This window comes from Microcaecilia unicolor, chromosome 7, assembly GCF_901765095.1.
Source record: "Microcaecilia unicolor chromosome 7, aMicUni1.1, whole genome shotgun sequence".
In the NCBI taxonomy this organism is placed as follows: Eukaryota; Metazoa; Chordata; class Amphibia; order Gymnophiona; family Siphonopidae; genus Microcaecilia; species Microcaecilia unicolor.
The window spans coordinates 258947011-258967073 of NC_044037.1; the positions used below are offsets into that span (position 1 = coordinate 258947011).

Sequence of the window (20063 nt, forward strand, 5' to 3'; positions counted from 1 at the left end):
GACCAGTGAGGAGAGGGGGTGTCCTGGATAGGCCCAACCTAAGGCTGGATAAAGAGGAGGTTTTTTGCTAATAAAAGTATCAACTGGAGTGTGAGTGCTCCAGGTGCGTAGAAGGATTTAACCCAGCCTGGGAGTGGAACAGGAAAGAGCCTGTTCAGTACCAGAGGCAGTAGCTCGAAGAAGTGCACCTGTGGAGGAGAGGACAGAAGGGAGGTCTGATCCTGAGTGGGTCCTGCTGCTGGAATAAAGGCCAGTGGGACAGCTTGCTGCTAAAAGCGCTGCAAGCACAGCCTTGGATTATTCTGCCAGAAAAGACGGGTATTGGACTGGCAGTGCTGTAAATATATAAATACCCTAGAAATTATAAATAGACTATTAAGTACTAAGGAGTTACACCAAAAGTCTTGGACTGGCATAGAAACCTCTTTCAGCAAGTTGAACTGTTGGATATAAAGGAAACTGTTAACAGAAAAGTATGAAGTTTGGATATCTGCCTGTTGCAGTATGTACTAGTAAAGTTTGTTTGCATAAAGCTACCAAACTCGGGGTGGAGAGTAGGAATATATACCAAAGAGTGGCTTAAAATCCTACGATAGGGTTATCCAGCTTTCAATCGCAGCCATCCATTCTGGTTTTCAGGATTTCCCCAATGAATATGCATGAGATCTATTTGCATTCGTATTGTAGAAATGCTGATTGTGAGTGACCAAAAATGACATGTGTCTCAAAACTATATGTAAAAAAGACCTCAGCTGTGCCGATCAATAGTCCAATTTCATGCCATTACTTTTGTAGTGACCCTGGTTTGGGTGCTGACCAGCAGAGTTAGCTGGTACCCAAAACCTTGTGGTGAGACCAGGTTTACAGTACAAAAACCTGTAACAGAAAAGACACATGTGCTTCTTGTCCCAAGGTCACTTTTTTTTACAACTATCTAACTTTAACCTCTGCTTATGTGCAGTCTAACTACTCGGTCAGTCAGTAGAACTTGTCTAAAGGGTAAGAGGGCAATAACTAGCTGCTCCTGTTCCGTCCATGAAAGATATCAGCACATTAAAAAACAAACAAACCAACATGCCTGTTTTCAAAAGCTGCTTGTATTAAGCGCAGGATGCTGAAAGCGGCAACGGGAGGGTTAATCTGAATCCTTGCTTACATGGGAAACCCGCCTCCTAAGAGAAGGAATGACAGGCAGGCTGTCCACTCTGGGGCTTGTCTGTACCTTGTTGCAATGCTTCAGCCTGAGAACGGCATCCATCCGAGTTTATTCACAAAGCTGATGAGGGAGGAGCCACCGAGGCTTTGCTCAGCCTGTTCCGAAAGAGAAACAGAAAACCAACAGGGAAGGCCTTACCCGTGCTTCTGTGTCAGGAGCGGGGCCGAGGATCCCCCCCCCTCCCGTCGGTTTGCTGCCCAGCTCCAGGAAGGAATAGTGCTGGGGGAAGGTTGAGGATTAGCGAGAGGCTGATAGAAGGGAAAAGACATTGCTTCCCCGCTCTCCATCCTCTTGTCTGCTGCAGTCTGAGAGGTCCGTGAGTACAGTCTGCTGTTTGATGCCCAAAGTGATTTACATGCACTGTTAACCAGGCTGAAGGTAGTACTGACTGGTATTTCATGCCAGCACCTGGTTAAAAAAAAATTCATATTTAAGCTTGTGAAATATTTTCCGAGCATATCGTTCCAATAATCAGATTATATCTGCTTCACTATTTTAAGTGAGACTAGTAGTAGTAGTAATCAACACATGCTGACAGCAATTGTCCCTTGTAATTCAGCAAGTTCCTGCAGCACTTCTAGCTATTATTTCTAGTGTCTCAAAGACACAACAGTTGAACTTTATAGTTCTGAACTAACTGCATTTTGCCTTTTATATATATATATAAGTAAGGCCACTGCAGCTGAATTACCGTTCAGTGAATCCAGACTGCCCCAATTTGACTGCCCCTATCGGACCGACCGTTCACTTGTCTATTAGATTGTAAGCTCTTTGAGCAGGGACTGTCTCTCTTTGTTAAATTGTACAGCGCTGCGTAACCCTAGTAGCGCTCTAGAAATGTTAAGTAGTAATAGTAGTAATTAGGCTTTAACGGCAATTCCAATTGGTAGTGTTTAATGTCCCCAAAATGGCAAAGATATAAAATTTGCTTTCTTGAGTCTGTTTTGACACGTATGCAGTGTTGGGCAGACTGGATGGACCACACAGGCCCATATTAGCTGTCACCTACTATAAGCAAAATGCAGAAGTACTCTAGGTCTTGTAGGTATCATCAACACAAACTGTGGGTTGGGACCTCAAAAGGATGGGGGCAGGGCCGGCTCAAGGGATAGTTGCACCATGAGCCAACTTGTTTTGGCAGCGGTGGCGGGCCCCCCTCTTATTGCCTCACTTCCAACGCTTCATCCCCTGCCTCTCCCACTCCCCATGGGTTTGTCATCTCTCACCTCCCTTCCTGGTCTAGTCTGTATTTCACCTCTTTCACCCTCCTGCAGTCCTGTAGTTTACATTGGTTGCTAGTGGCAGCATGTCAGGTTGCCTTTGGCCAGCCCCTGGGTCTTCCCTCTGCCATGTCCTGCTTCCTCAGATGCAATTTCCTGTGAGCAGGATGCAGCAGAAGGGAGATAGAGGGGCTGGCCAAAGACAGCCTATCATGTTGCTGCTACGTGCTTTTTTGATAGGGTGGAAATTCTTGCAAGTAACTGGGGTTAGTGAGTGTAGGTAAACACTCAAGGCTCTATGCCGACTGCTACTGCTGTTGCCTTCACACTTTGGATAAGTTGGGGGGAGGACCGTGTTGCCAGATGGTGAAAGTTTTTCAACCCAAAAGCAGCCCAAGTGTAGCACAGTACTAATATTATTATTATTATTACATTTGTATCCCACATTATCCCACCTTTTTGCAGGCTCAATGTGGCTTACAATTCATCGTGGATACTGGAAATAGAAAAGAATGTACATTTGGTTTTACGGCAAGTTTTGGGTACATGATGGTGAAATACATAATATTGGAAATAGAAAAGAGTAAACATTTGTTTTAGCAGAAGTTTTGGTTACATGATGGTAAAATACATGATAGTGTGAAAGCAGAAGACATTAAAGAACATTCCTGGGTATCTTAAAGAAAGTAGAGTTACGCGAGTTGTTCTTTATGATATATTTTGTCAAAGAGATAAGTTTTCAGGAGTTTGCGGAAATTGGTCATTTCGTAGACCGTTTTCAGGTTACATGGCAGTGTGTTCCAGAGCTGTGTGCTTGTATAGGAAAAGGTTGATGAATGCATTGATTTGTATTTCAAGCCTTTACATTTGGGAGGATGAAGATTGAGGAATGTGCGGGAGGATTTTTTGCATTTCTGGGTGGTAGTTCTATTAGGTCCAACATGTAGGCTGGGGCGTCGCCAGCCTACATATAAATATTGATGAGGTCAATATGAATATTAATAAGGTAACCATAATCATAATAAACAGAATCAGCAGCAGCATAATCAGAATAATAATCATCAGCAGCATAATTAGCACAATCAGCACCATAATCTGCAGCATCATCATAATTATAATTAGCACCATCCATCCGCCCACAAAATAAAATGAGCAGGTTCCCACCACAAACCAACTATCTTTTGATCTAGGCACAGGAAAAAGATTATACTTTTCCCAGGTTTCAACTTAAATCATGTTTAATGGGGGGGGGGGGGGGGGGGGAAGATGAATGTTGTAAATAACTCTGAATGTTAAGCACCTGATTCTCATAACAAGATGATATCAGGAGAAAAAAAATCTCTTGGAGAGGATCTGGAGAAGTTAGTCAAGTATCTGAAGGTATCAAAACCCCACAGGCTACTGGAGGATAGTTGTAGGGGGATTGCAAAACCTTGTCCAAGCAACTACTTTTTGGTGCTCTTGGTTCTGTCCTACAGAACAGTCCTTTTGTTCAGATGAGAAAGGTGGGGCCTGAAGGGGGCTTCTCCTCTCCTCAGAAGAGCAGATATAGTGCCAGCTGTTTGATTTGTTCAAGGAGTGGGTCTGTGACATGGTTAGGTAGGGCTATGCTTTAGCATTTTCCTGCTTTCAGTTGACTTTATGCTATACCCCTGTTGGGTATAACCAAGCAAGAGAGTGGGGGTGAAGGCCATATTGAATAGGTAACTAGTCCTTGGAGCAATGGTTTTCATACCCAAGGAAGAACGGGGAACAGAGAGATTTGCAGAGACCGGGAAGTAGTGTGATCAACAGGACATGTCCAAAAACCACATAGACAAGAGATAAAATAATGTTCTTTAATAGGAGATTAGACTCGACACTGCACCATGTTTCGGCGAACAATGCCTGCCTCAGGAGTCTGTAGTTGGTAAACACCAGTTGATGTAACTGAAGAAAAAGTGAACTGTAGTCTTTAAAAAGGCATGTAATTGGTAAGTATACAAGATATGTAGATCGAAAGCACAAACAAAACTGGAGGAGAATCAATTACAAAACGTGCCAAGCAGGAATATCACTGTGTCAGCAATGAAAAATCTGACACAGCGATATTCCTGTTTGGCACATTTTGTAATTGATCATATTTCTTTGACCCTGTAATGATTTTAATGGAGGTGTTTTGAATAATTTGAAGATGACGCAGATCCCTTTTGTCTCAGACATTTGTACAGGAGTCGCATCCAGAGTAAGGGATGCCTTGTAAACATCCTGTGGTCTGGTGGATGATAAGGAAGGAGAAATGTGGTCTTACTTGCTAATTTTCCTTCCTTGAGTCCTACCAGATCACTTCGGAATCCCTCCCAGTTTTATATTTTTAAGATTAAAATTAAATGGAAGAATGAACGATAATGATTTTTCATAAACTTTCCAGAAATTTGGTTAAGTATTTTCATCTTTTTGGGAGTATCCCAGTTCTAGTTACATTCTCTTGCCTTGCCTGTTTGAAAGTCTATTTGCTTTATTATTTCAATACTTAAGAAGCAGGCAGCATGGTGTCCCTTTGTAGGGCATAAAACATTTTGTTTTTATGTCTCCATGTGCTGGTAGAGGGGCATAAACCATACATCTGGACTTGTCTGATATGGTCTTACCTGCTAATTTTCTTTTCTTTAACCCTATTTTTCCATAGATGATAAAAGCATGGATCTAACTCAAGATAAACATAGAATTGCAATTCTAATCAACACACAGAGTTAAAGAACCATATCTCTCTATATAAAACACACCTCCAGCGTTCTAATGAAGCCGGAAGGACGCCTGAAACTGGAAGATGTAGTTGTGTAGATTGCTTTTTCCCCATGAGTGTCTGCCCCGCCCTCAGGTCACAACATGATGACGTCGAGGGTGGAGCACTGACAGTCACCGAAAACATCTTTACAACGCTGGAGGTGCGAGGAGGAGCGGCGAAAGGGACAAGGCAGGGGGCGGAGGCGGAGCTAGACAGAAAAACAGAGCGTTGCGACCAATACAACAACACGGGTATGGGCACAGGGGCGGAAGTGTAGCTTCAAAGAAAAACAGAGCATCGCGAACAATAGAAGAACCCGGGTAAGAGCGCATGGCAAACGAGAACATTTCACTGAAACTGGGAGGAAGTGAGGGAGGAAAGCAGCCTGAACGTGGGAGGGAGGGAGCGAGCCAGCCAGCTTGAACGTGGGAGGGAGGGAGGCAGGCAGGCAGGCAGCCTGAACGTGGGAGGGTGGGAGGGAGCGAGCGAGCCAGCCAGCCAGCCAGCCTGAACGTGGGAGGGAGGGACCCTGAACGAGGAAGGGAGGGGGGCCATGACCCTGAAAGGCGGAGGGAGGGGGGCCACGACCCTGAAGCTGGGAGGGAGGAGGGGAAGGAAAGGGGGGGGGGGGGAGGGAAGACGGGGGAGGGGAAAGGAGGGCGGGCCTCTGCGGCACACTTTCATTCTTTTTCACACACACACTCTCATTCTCACACACACAATCTCACACAGACAGTCTCACTCTATGTCACACACACACACACTCGCACATTCACTGTGTCTCTCTCACACAGTCACTCTAACACACACTCTCTCAAACACACACACTCCGAGGAAAACCTTGCTAGTGCCCATTTCATTTGTCTCAGAAACGGGCCTTTTTTACTAGTGTGTGTATATATATATATATATATATATATCCTCAAAAGTACCACTTGAGAGGTACTTACTTCTTTCTCTACTGAAAAGGTTTCTAGATGTTTGGTTTCATAAAAGTTATGTTACTTCCTAATATCTTACAAAACATGAGATATCTAGAGATGTGCATGGAAAACATTTTGGATTAATTGTTCAGTTATTTTCTGGCTTTATGCTTCCCCACCACCAATAAAAAAAAAGAAAAACTCTGATTATTTTTTTCAGTTTAATAACTTAGAAACATTTGACTTTCATTAAATTTATTTAGTGAGCTCATTATTTAAATTGATTTAGGGGTAACTAAGGTACGTTAGCGTATTTAACGTGCCTGCAAATTTAAAGTGCGCTAAACGTTAACGTGCCTATACATTTCTGTGGGCGCGTTAGCGTTTAACACGTATAAACCATTTATGTGCATTATAAACGCTAACACGCCCATACTGCCACTTAGTAAACATAGGCGTTAGTGAGCACAACATTTTGTAAGAAGCACTAACAAACCAAACGCATGCTAATGAATGCATATGTGTAATTTAGACCCACTGTAAGAATAATTCACATGCAGCCTGTGTGGCTCTAGCAACACGTGAAAAGATCTATATCTTGCCACCCAAGGAAAAGCTCTTTTTTGATGGAAAGAAGACTTAAATATCTAGCCTTTATCATATTGGGCTGCAATTTAATTTAATTGTCATTCATACAGTAATAGTAAAAGTTTCTGATTCATGTGATAATTTCCAAAACCATATCAAACAGAGAGTTTAGAATATCTATAAACCTCAAATTATTTATGTTTGTAAAACTTTCCAAGCTTTTATATTTAGACCTCAAAACTAATAGTCATCAAGTCTCAAGTTTCATGTTGTGGTCTCTCAGGCCACTGCCATATGAGGACAGTTCAGCTGAGTTTTTTTTTTAAAGTGAAGCAGTAGCAACCTCTATTCCTTTGGGATGTTGCTTACTCCATGGAAACAATTACTGACCATTAAAGAGCCCAAAGCCACAGTTTTGGGTCTTACTGGGAATTGGCATTTTAAATACTTGCAGGAAAAGTTCTTATCGCCTGCCCTTTGACACAGAACCATTAAATATTCAGTGGAAGTTTCTGGCATCAGGATTATAATACTCCTTTTCCATATAGAGTGAAGGAACAGCTTTATCATATATCAAACTCTTTATCATTCCACTAACAAGATGTTAGCTCAACTACATATTATATTTAATTAAACCGCTACATTGCAGTACTCAACTCGATTCAGTATCCCAGTTTTTATTTATTTATTTATAGCCGTTGAGCCCATGAAAACGGGCTACTTTTGGAATGGGGGGGGGGGTTCCGAGCCCCCCCCCCCGGAGTCGCCGCCGCCCCTCCACCCGGCCCGAGCAGCACTGTAAACTTACATCAGCATGCAGCAGCAGGCACATCAGCAAAGCTGCCGTCGGGGCGGGCTTCCTTCTCTGCCTGTGTCCCGCCCTCGTGTGACGTAATGTCGGCGAGGGCGGGACAAAGGCAGAGAAGGAAGCCCGACGGCAGCTTTGCTGATGTGCCTGCTGCTGCGTGCTGATGTAAGTTCACAGTGCTTGGGCCAGATGGAGGGGGGGCGGCGACTCGGGGGGAGGGGGAGCGGTTCCGACGTCTGCAGCATGCCAGTAGAGACTTCCCTCTCTGCCCGCCCCCATCATCACGTATTGAAGCGGGGGCGGGGCAGAGAGGGAAGTCTCTACTGCGCATTTGCGAGTGAGTACGGTCACTCGCCGTTTATATGTTTGATTTATTGTATTTGTACCCCACATTTTTCCACCTTTTTGCAGGCTCAATGTGGCTTACAGAGTATGGAAATGAAAACGTCATTACATGATTTGAAGACAAAAAAAAAAAAAGACAGTCAATCATAAGCTGAGGTGAAAGAGGAATTCAGATGGAAAGGTGTTAGGTAAGGTAAGTAAAGTTCAAAACTTTACTCCTTGTGAAAATAAAAATCTTCTGCGATGGAATGGAGAAGTTAAAGACTTAAGTTCTACTCAGACGTTCTCAATGGAGTGGCCTAATGGTTGGTGCAGCGGGCTTTGATCCTAGTATCCTGGGTTCGATCTCTACTGCAGCTCCTTTGCCTCAGGTACAAATTCGAGATTGTGAGTCCTCTTCCTTGAACTTAATGGTCAAGTAGATTATAAATGTCAGAATTAAATTAAATTAGAAATAATGGACTGCCTATATGTGGGCAATCTGTAGAAAGTCCAAAGCTGTTGGATAGGCAGTGCCTTAAAAGGTGGAGGAAAAATAATTTTTAAACTGCTTAGATTTAAGCAGTCTAGAAGTTCTGAAAACAAACAAATAAATAAAATGAACAGAGTTTTCATCAAAAGCTGTCCACTTGAAGAACTGTCCATTCACAAATGCTACCAATAGTGTTGCATCTCCAGTCAGTAAAGCAATTGAGTTGAGCTATTATCTTCTTAGTAGAGTAATACATAAAGAGTTTATTATATGATCTTTTATTACACATTTTTATGTCCCAGTGAAGTTAGTGAGTGTGTATCAAGCATAGTTATAAGTTTATATTATGTGTTGCAAATGGCGTTTTTTTTTTAGTAATAGTAAATATATATTTTCTGATATTTTCATCAACAATTAATATCAGGGTATTTATATGTATTGTTGAATTTGTATTTGATTGTTAGCCCTATTGTTATATAGCAATGAATATGTATGAGATCTGTTTGCATACAATGGAGACTATTGCATCAGCCTATTTTCGTGTGGGGAAGCAGGTTTGGGGCTTTGGTCCTCAGGGCGATGGCTCCAGGATCCCACCCCCTCTAGGGATTGTTTTTATACATGTATCTCACAGGTTCTGGAATAGTGGGAAGCTATGTAATGGAAGAAGAAATTAGGTCTTACCTGATAATTTTCTTTCCATTAGTCCTTCTCACTATTCCAAAGGCCTGCCTGAGGTTTCTGAGATAATTTAGCCCATTACTTCACATTGACTAAACAACGACTGTCACCCTGCATGGTGCTTCCTGTGTATCTCTTGTTCTCTACAAGTGGTCCAGAGATGAGAGAGGTCCACACATGTTTACTCATCTGGTTAGGGTTAGGTGAGCGAGTTGTTTAAGGTTGTTGTGTTTTTATTCTGGGTGTTATCCTAACTTGTTGTATATGTAAATACTGAGAAGCTAGATTGGATGCCAAAAGAGAGATGTCTCAGCTCAGTTTTCAGCTCTCTTATCTCCACGTGCTGGTTGATGGACACAAGTATTCCACAGGTATATACTTGAATACAAACCCATCCGCATATAAACCGAGAACATTTTTCCCCTAAAAAAAAAAGGGGGAGGGATGTTAACTTAAATATAAACCAATGAATTATATTCAAGTACCAGTAACCCTCTTTCTCTCTCCCTCCCTCCCTGTGGCATCTGGCATTTCTGCCTTGGTGTCTTGCCATGGGCAGCTCTGCCCCTAGCCCTCGTAACTGAAAACGCTCAGTCCCTCCTTGTAACAAGACCACCACCCCCCTCTCTGGGGCTACAGCCTGGTGGTCCAGTGGAGAGCTGGGGCAGGAGCAATCCTCCTACGTTTCTGCCTGTGCAGTCCCCTTAGTTAAGATGGTTGCTGTGAGTTCCCTCGAGTGCCAGACTGCCACTGAAACTCTCTGCAGCCATCTTAAGTATGGAAACTGCACAGGCAGGAACGTTGGAGAATTGCTCCTGCCCTAGCTCACCACTAGACCACCAGGGCTGTAAGGTAGCCACAGAGAGGAGGGTGTTCTTGTTGCAAAGAGGGACTGAGCGTTTCCAGTTTGGTGGGGGAGCAGTGCAAGGTGCGGCAGGACACCTTGGGGAAGGGAGGAGACAGTAGTGCCGGTAATCAGGTGGGGTTGGGACTCGCATATAAACCGAGACCTCCCCCCCCCCCCCCCCATTTTTTGGCCCAAAAATCTCGGTTTATATTTTAGTGTATACAACAATTTCTCCTTCACATCCTTGCTTTGGTGGGGTAGTTTTTCTTAAAATAATAACTGGAATCTACAATTGGGTTGTCATTTATGAGCTAACATGTTTTTATGGACTGTGGGAACATAGTTTTTTTGGATGCTCCTTTCTGTGAAATAATGAAGTGAGTGACAAGGACTGATGTATGGCTGTCTTGGGTTAACTGAAAAATCCAGTTATAATGGTGATAATCTTTTAATATTTTTAATGGTGGTATGAAAAGACAGACCAGAAATGAGCCAGGAAATGGTGAATCATGGAGTATATCTTTTCACAGTTTTTTTTAAATTCAGTATTCTGTTATCTTAGTGTTAGCAGGGTCTGACTTTATTATTCCAAGCCCCAAAAGGAACAAAAATAGATAGAGACAGGGTAGTACAGATTTATCTTCAAATAATTATAGTTTTAAGATCATTTCAGCATCACATTCATTGGTGTCTCTTCAAAGTTGGTTTTCATATAAGCAAACTTCTTATTTCAGGTCTCATAAACTAAAAATAAGATGGCATACATATGGCAAAAAAAGAACCACAGCTGCAGGGAGTGTCTGTTTGCTCCTTTGTGCAGTATGGAAAAAATTGGTTCTATATTAAGGTAGGGGATATGAGTGGTATGTGACAAGAACATAGACTCTTAATTAGCTTTATCTACAAGTTCAGGTTCACTGCTGCCATTGTTAGACAGGTGAGTTTTCTGGACTATGTGAACTAGAAATTATGCAAGTGAAAAATTTGTTATAAAGTATGTTGTGATAGAGTCGTACTGAATATGGAACATAGCTTACTGAGGGAACTGATAGATATTTTATAGATATTTTATATGATTCTATCAACTGCTCAACTTGTAACAGGAGGCCCAAACTACAGACCTCTGATGCAGGCAGCTCCCAGCTTAAACATATCAGCAAGAGCAATTATCCTTTACAAGTCCTTTCATTTCCCCGCTGTTTCAGCATTTTAAGTGGTCCATACACAATGTGCTGCTTCCAGCACCAGCAGCAGGGCTCCTTGGAGTTCAGCCTCACCCTTCATCACCCTGGGCTGTGTTTCTCTCACAAACAACCAAAGAGACCATACACCCTGCTAGCTTGACAGCACAACTTCACAGACCAATCACATGCTTGCGTCTTTTAAGTCCTGAGCAAGCCTTTCAGGCTTGCTAAGCAGAATCCTCCCTTTTATTAAGAATTTTCCACTTGTGCTGTTTTAAACATTACTGTCCTTTTATCCTCACCTCTTTATTCCCTTACCCTTAATTGTTCTGTCTGTCTGCCTGTCGTATCTACATTGTAAGCTCTTTGACCAGGGACTGTTTTTTTTGTGTATGGTGTACAGCGCTGCATATGCCTTGTAGCGCTATAGAAATGATAAGTAGTAGTAGTACTGCACTGCCAACAAAGATACTTCTCAGCAGTGCTTTTATGGGGTCCCCACCTATGGCTCTGCCCCTATGGTAGCCACACCTCTTTTACGAGCCATGGTACATATAAAAAAGGCATCATTGAAAATATTATACCAGTATAGGAGAAAAAAATAACTTGTCATTTTTTTTCATTATAAATGGAGGAGTGGCCTAGTGGTTAGGGTGGTGGACTTTGGTCCTGGGGAACTGAGGAACTGAGTTTGATTCCCACTTCAGGCACAGGCAGCTCCTTGTGACTCTGGGCAAGTCACTTTTTTTTTTTTTTGTTACATTTGTACCCCGCGCTTTCACACTCATGGCAGGCTCTATGCGGCAGGCAATGGAGGGTTAAGTGACTTGCCCAGAGTCACAAGGAGCTGCCTGTGCTGGGAATCGAACTCAGTTCCTCAGGACCAAAGTCCACCACCCTAACCACTAGGCCACTCCTCCACTTAACCCTCCATTGCCCCATGTAAGCCGCATTGAGCCTGCCATGAGTGTGAAAAGCGTGGGGTACAAATATAACAAAAATATAACAAAAAAAAAAAATAAATAAAACTGTGTTACGGGAAACTGAGCATTTTGGAGTTTATTGCTCTTGGGATACTGGACTGCAAGGCTAAAACCAAATCCTGGAATAGAGTTGTTTCCAGGCCTGATTGGACTCTGAGTGGACATATACTTTCTGAACAAGCAGCTACAACTCCCATAGAAAATGTCCTATTTCTGTACTCTTAACATCTTTATGATGTTGTCCTCTGAGGACATCCTGAAAACCCCGACTGGCTGGGTGTGTCCCGAGAACGGAGTTGAAAACCACTGCTCTAGGGAATGGGCACCTTGTTCAGAAAATTCAATTTTTTGTTCCTGAAGAAGCTGAGGTGCAACAGTCCTTGTGCTCTGTTCAGCTATTAACTGATTATCCTCTGTCTGACTTTTATTCTGATTCAGATCTCGGTCTACCATCTCAAGGCTGGAATCATCCATCTTTCGGAGGTCCTTATCAGTATCACTCATTGATGCCTTGGGTATTGCCATTCCCCAGTTGCAAGGCATTGATGATTTCTATTTCATCCAGTGTTTGAGGAGTGTAAGCCCAAGCACTTCAGTGGTATCTTCTACCACTTTTCCACCCTAAAAATCTATTTCAGAAATGACAACCTGAACAATTCTTTCAGCAAGACAATTACTTGCGCTAGCTGTGAGGTGTAATGTTTCAATGTAATTTTTCTGGAGAACTAGAACACCTTTTTTTAATGTTCATTATGGCTTTATACATTGCCTTTCAAATTAAAATCAAAGTGGTTTACAATAAAATCATAACATGAAAAAGGAACTACAAGTCCAAGACAGACAGTCAAAACAGAAATATAGATAGGGGATTGTTGCGCCCAGAACAGAAGATACAGTCGACTGCTGAAAATCACGCTACAACCTCCCACCCCCACCAAGAAAGGTCATGGTGAAAAGATGGGCATTGAGAGATGACTGAAATTGGAGGTAGGATTGTTCGAAATGAATGTGTGCAGAGAGAGAATCCCAAAGATAAGGGACAATACAGAAGAATTCTGAATGAACAAAAAAAAAAATAGAAGGAACAGTAAGACGGTGTTGAGAAACAGCGAAGAGCACAGGAAGGTGCATATGGAGTGATAACAGAAGAAACATATGAAGGATTCTCAGAGTTAATGTCAGATTCTTGTGTTGGATGTGATACAGGAAATCAGTAAAAAAGGGGAAGGGGATGGGATTTGATATATCACCTTTCTGTGGTTACAATCAAAGTGGTTTTGCATATATATGTACAGGTACTTACTTTGTACCTGGGGCAATGGAGGGTCAAGTGGCTTACGCAGAGTCGCAAAGAGATGCAGTGGGAATTGAACCCCATTCCCCTAGTTCTTAGGTCACTGCACTAACTACTAGGCTCCTTCTCCACTGCAGTGATATTGTGCAAGGAGGGAAGAAACATGGTCAAAACTATAGAGATGTATTTTGAACAGCTTGAAGTTTCTTGAGAAGGGGTGCTAGAAGACCAGCATAGTCTAGTACAATAGTCCATTTAAGAGGTCACCAGTGAATAAAGTAGTGTAGCACAAGCATTATCTCCAAGGTAACTGTGAAGGGAGCATATATAGCAAAGACAGAGAAAAAACAAGACTTGACCATAGAAGAAGTGTTAAGGTTAAACGATAATTGGGAGTCTTAAGATCACACCTAGATATTTCAAAGATTTGACCAGAGTGATTGGAACACCACACATCAAATGCATTACAGAAGGGTTAAAAGACGACCTGTCATCCAAATTGCAGAAGTCTTTGCAGGATTTAGGACCAGATGCTTGGATGATAACCAGGCATCAACAGAGGTCAGACAATCTGGATTATAAGGATTTTGAGTAGATAAAAGAAGGAATGTATCAGCATAGAAATAAAATTTGGTTTTGGTCTCTCGGATCAGTGATGCCAATAGACAATGAAAATGTTGAAAATGAGCAGACAGAAAACTGAACTCTGTGGCATACCACAGGGCAAAAGACGGGGAGTAGAATCAGAGGTTGTTAAAGAAACATGAAAGGTGCAGTCAGTAAGAAAAGAGGTAAACTATCTGTGAACAACTCCAGAGATCCCAGCAAAAGGAAGTTGAGAAAGCATTAATTAGATTCACCAGGACAAGTGAAACAAGGACAGTGCTACCACGGTCAAATGCTGAATATAGATCATTAAGCAAGGAGACCATAATCGTTCCTGTGGAGTGACCAGGGTGGAAACCTGATTGATGAGGATGATGTAGATGAGAGGATACAGTATGGTATAGTAACTGGGGGGGGGGGGGGGAATGACGACAACAGACGGACATCTTTTTCTGTCAATTTAATATCAATTTTCTGTCAGAAATCGGCCTCTAATTTTATTTTTTATTTATTTTTATTTTTGTTACATTTGTACCCCGCACTTTCCCACTCATGGCAGGCTCAATGCGGCTTACATATTATATACAGGTACTTATTTGTACCTGGGGCAATGGAGGGTTAAGTGACTTGCCCAGAGTCACAAGAAGCTGCCTGTGCCTGAAGTGGGAATTGAACTCACTTCTTCAGTTCCCCAGGACCAGAGTCCACCACCCTAACCACTTCCTCCAGAAGTCCAGTGTGGCTTACTTTGGGATAGGGTGTATTATTGCATTTTTCCAAGCTTATGGAACCTCACTGGTACTGTTTGCAATAGCCAATAAAAGTGAGAGAAGACCATGAGAGAGAATTTTTTACCTGTAAGAGGGGATAGGGTCAAGTGGGTAGGTAGTAAGTTGAGAGAAGTTTTTAAGAATTAGGGGTTACAGAGGATGGGCAGACTGGATGAGCCTGAGTCATTTGACCTTTATCTGCTGTCATGTTTCTATGTTTCTGAAGAGAAGCCAGACAGAGAATAAATTTAGACCAGACATAGGTGGTGGAATTCTGGGGGTAGTGGGAATCTGCGAATGAGATTGGGGGATAGGGAGAATTGACTCAAAATGGGCTGGGGAGGCGAAGATGGAAAAACTGAACACAATTGCTCTAGTTTTGATGGAAAAATATAAAGCAAAGTCAGAGACAGAGAGGTTGCTTGGGAGAATAGGTTTTGGGCCCAAGGAGGAAAGTTGAGAGACAATTGACATTTGTTGATTTTCTGCTGAGATTTGGCACTCAGTTACAGTTTATAACCAATTCATGGGAGTCATGTCTTTCCCCACAGCTATTAGACCACAGACTTGTTTTCCCCTCTTGTTTCTTGGAAAAATCCACAATCTTTTGAGCTTCTTTATTTTGTAATTTAGTTGCTAAGACTAGTACTATCCTCCATGGCCTGCTACTTATAGGTCACTCTCAAGGCCTTACTCTTCAGGGTCATGCTGTCCATGGCTAGCAGGTATGTCCATTGAATAATCGCTTTTATGGATATCTTCACAATTCCGGATTTGCTTTTCTCTCTCTCTTAACATAAGGGTTAAGACATAAGACATAAGCATTGCCATACTGGGACAGACCAAAGGTCCATCTAGCCCAGCACCCTGTCTCTGACAGTGGCCCATCCAGGTCACAATCACCCGACAAGATCCATGGAACAAAGCATTTTGTACTGTTTGTCCCAGGAATAGTGGATTTTTCCCTACGTCCATTTATAACATTCTATGGCCTTTTCTTTCAGGAAGCCATTCAAACCTTTCTTAAACTCTGCTAAGCTAACTGCTTTAACCACATTCTCCGGCAACGAATTCCAGAGTCGAATTACGCGCTGAGTAAAGAAAAATTTCCTCTTATTTGTTTTAAACTACTCACTCCAGCTTCATCGCATGTCCCCTTGTCCTAGTATTTTTGGAAAGCGTAAACAGACGCTCAACATCTATCTGTTCCACTCCACTCATTATTTTATATACCTCTATCATATCACCCCTCAGCCGCCTTTTCTCCAAGCTGTAGAGCCCCAGCCGCTTTAGCCTTTCCTTATAGGAAAGTCGTCCCATCCCCTTAATTCCCTTATCCCTTATTAGTTCTGTTTGTCCTGATTAGATTGTAAGCTCTTTTGAGCAGGGACTGTCTCTTCATGTTCAAGTGTACAGCGCTGTGTACGTCTAGTAGCAGTATAGAAATGATAAGTAGTAGTAGTAAGTAGTAGGGAAAAGAAATTAACAAGTATGGACACATTTTACCTGTTCAGCAGTCCTATTTATTCAAGTGGTAAAGCTTTAAATTCATTTATAGCTATAACGAATAATGTGATCTGTTTTAAAATGTTTCTGTGGTGCCATTTAAAGTGGATAGGTTATCCTTCTAGCCTTTTAATATTGCTGTTTAGGTGGCTAACTTTCTGTTCAACTTCCAGACTGCCCTAGCCAAGTCCCATTTTTGATACGGAAAAATTTGGGTATTTAGCAGTTTAAATGGCTGTTATTCATTCAGGTGACCTGAGTTTTTTATTTGTAGGAAAAACACACAGTCCACACCACCATATAAGTGCTTTTGAATATCAACCAGCTAGTTTTAAGGATTTAATATAATCTAAGTTATTCATGGTTATTGTACATTGATGTGGAAGGTTTTCTTGCAATTAAATATATTTTCTTTTAAAAAAGCTTGTAAAGTATTATGTATTTTAGTTAGAGGACTTGGAGGAAGATGCAGATAGTGGCCCTTGGGGAAAGGGTGGGTGTTGCAAAACAATTACACTCTGCTTTGCATAATGTTACCAGAATTTGTATATTAGTCAGGAAGAGGGCATTTCAATGGACTTAAGACATTTTTCTAATTTGTGTAAATCTGTTAAATATTTTAAAGCATGGTAAGGAGTCACTGTATTTTCCTACCACACAGTCAAGGATAGTACAGGCTTTTTAATTGCTGAAATCTGGAAGGGCTTCAGGCCCAGACAGAGTAAATCGTGGCTACTATAAGTTCTTGATTAAGATTCTTCCACTTAGACTCTTCAAAAACGTGTTGGACTTCCACCAACTGCCAAGCTCTATGTATGATACATCTATAATGAACCACAAAAAAGGCAGACCTTTAATCTAATACAGATGTTACATGCTTATTTCCTGCTGGTATGGATTTAAACATTATGTAAAAAAAAAAGTCCTGGTTCTCTGGATAGAGAGGGTTTTTGCTTAGCTAGTCAGAGATCAAGCTGAATTTAATACCAAGAGACAAGACACTCTTGCTAATTTTTATTGCACCTTTATTGTTGCCAGAGCTGCCCTATTTTATTACTGGACAGATAAAGCCTTTGAATGCAGTGGAGAATGAAAGTACAATGGAGAGTGTGCTTGAGGCAAGTTAGGTTTAGTGAAAATTATACAAATGAATAATGGCCTTCAATCGGTGTTCCAATGAATGACTCTAGATCCTAGAAATCCTTTCTGAATAGGGACATCAGGGAGGGATGCCCCTTGTCTCCATTGTAGTTTGCCCTTGTGATAGAACTCTTTAGCATATGTCAGGCAGAATAATAACAACAATAGGATCAAATTGAGGTGTACAAGATCGATAATTCTGTTACATTTCATTTCTGAGACTATTCCACGTTTTTTGGAATTACGAAAGATGTAAGTTACTGTGAAAAGGAGTGGTAGTATAGCTGTGATTTATTCTCCCGCAGTATCTCCATTCTCTACCCAGTCCTTTAGCTTGAGCCTTGTGGAGGGACTTTCTATACCTGGCTGTGTGCCACTTTCATTTCTCCTGGGTTACCAGCCTCTTCCCAGTACCCAACTATCCCTTCCAGCTCTCTTTGATCTGATTTGCTCCTTGTGTTCTTCTCTTAGCTATCCCTGTTCTCTTAGAAGACTTCAAGATCCATGCCTCTGATCCTCATTATTCTATTGCACACCTTTATCTTTCATAGCATAATGACTTGGACCTTACCTGACTAATAGCTGTCCTTACCCACGCTGCTGGGCAGACACTGGACTTATTAGTAACTACTTGTTCCTCTGCTCAGTTAATCTTGAGAAATCAGGATCGTCTCTGTTGCTTAGTCTGTGAACAGTCTTCTTTTAATTGTCTTTCCACATCCACTAATATTCCTCCCCAACTACACTTTAGGGCATATAATGTTATACATTTTTGGCTAATTGTTCTACAATACCTAGTAACTTTAAGGCCTCACTTTACAGCAATAAGTATTATATAACTCATAAGCCCCATATTAGGCTCTCATCCCTGTGGAATCCTCTCTTTTTTCTACATAAAAAATAGTTCTTATTCTGCTGAACATGTTCAGACATTTAAGGATCTCTCCTATGCTTATCAAACTTCTATTATTATAGGAGAAAAGAGTTTTTACCACTTGACTTCAAGAAAGTTCCCACTTCTTTCAGGCTCTTTAAGTTCTCAAGCAGTAGACCTGTCCTCCATCCCTTCCTTCATTTCCATTCTAGCATCTGGTTTCTTCCAAATTACTCTTTCTCAACAAATCTCTTCTACTGCTCAGTCCATGCTACCAGACACTCATGCTACCCTTCTCCATTACTTGGTGCTATGTCTGCTACCTCTCTGAATACAAATCCATCCTCTACTGCCACTAGTGCCAGAACTGTGGCCTCTGTAGCCTATACTTCCTTGTCATCAAGCAGTTGAATCCATTACGAGTGGGTTGTGTCCATCAACCAGCAGGGGGAGATAGAGAGCACTGAAAAACCATAGTGCCTCATGGCCAGCTAGCTCCATCTGCCTCTTCAGCATTCTCTATCTCCCCAGCAGGGTGGTTGCAACTTGTTCAAGCTCCTTCAGAAAATCTGCCTGGGGTGGCTCCTGTGCTTTTGCCAGTTGTAGCAGGGGTGTTGTGGCTGATGGTGTCCACTTTAAAGGCAAATATGTTAGCCCTGTCCCTGTCTTTGCCCACGCTGTGGATGCAGGCACATAGGTTTGCCCTTTCCCTGCCTTCCTCACGCTACTGATCCTCCGGAGTTGGAAATTTGCCTCTTTCACTGTTGCCTCAAACTTTCCTCACAGTGTTAAAAAAAAAAAAAAAGTTGCGTCGCGCTTTGGTGCTGTGATCCCAGAAAAGAGGTTTTCTTCTGATTGTGCAGCGTGACTGGAGCTCGGAGACTCGGTCTGGTGAGGTAAGAGCATTTTGTAGCTCCTTTGGGGAGGGCCCGCGTTCGGGACGATTTTGGCGCAAATCCAACATTTTTAATTTTCGCCGCTTTCGGCGATGGCTACTGAGAAAGTTAAGCGCTGTTTCATTTGTGGCAAGCGCAAATCTGCAGCGGGGCTCTGTAAGGCGTGCTTTTCAGACGGTAGAGCCGGCCCAAGCATTGCGAGCGATGTTCCTTCCCGCTCTGTGGAGCTGGCAGCGGGCGCCATTTTGGAACAGCATGGCGTGACCCCCCCTGAGGCGGAGGGGTTTGAGCCTGGAGGGGCGCCTCATGTGGAGGCTGATAAAAGAGCTGTTTCCCCCGGACTGGAACCGGGAGGCCAGGGTGAGCCATTTTCCCCTGAATTTGTTTTATTGCTGCATAATGCATACATGTTAAAAAGACCTCTTCTGCCGGGGTCCCCTGTGGCCCTGATTTCTGTATCCCCTCCAGTGCAGTCTGGCCTTGGATTACCGTCAGGCGCTTTTTCCCCTGACAGAGGGCCGCAAGACAAGTGCAGAAGGGTGGATTCCCCTTCAGAGAGTGGTGCACCCCCTTCAGAGAGTGGTGCACCCCGTTTTTCCCCCGCGTGGTCAGGATGTGAGGATTCTGAGGGGTGTGGCAGGCCTTTGTGGTCTGGAGAGCCAGAAGAAGGTGCAGGATTGCCAACGGATCAAGATGATTCTTCCGCGGTGAGGATTTTCCACCGCGATGAGCTGCCAGCGCTTATTACTGATGCCTTGCAGGTCCTCTCTATAGAAGACCCTGGGAGTACTGAGACCTCCTCCGGTAATCCGAGGATGGCAAGTACTAAGAAGCCTGCTCGAGCCTTTCCTTTGCATGACTCCATCAAAGAGCTTATCACGGCTCAATGGGCTGACCCCGAGGGGCCTTTGAAAGTCGCCAGGGCTATGGGGCAATTATACCC

General features: G+C 42.7%; 1 protein-coding gene across 1 annotated transcript in view; it reads left to right on the forward strand.

The window, feature by feature from the left end:
* Positions 1–1306: 1306 nt before the first annotated feature.
* The window catches only part of GTDC1 (glycosyltransferase like domain containing 1), a 451648-nt gene continuing 432891 nt past the window's right edge, over positions 1307–20063 (forward strand). Inside the window, 1 exon segment of the mRNA XM_030209762.1 lies at positions 1307–1528. The gene's annotated coding sequence lies outside the window, so the exon portion shown is untranslated.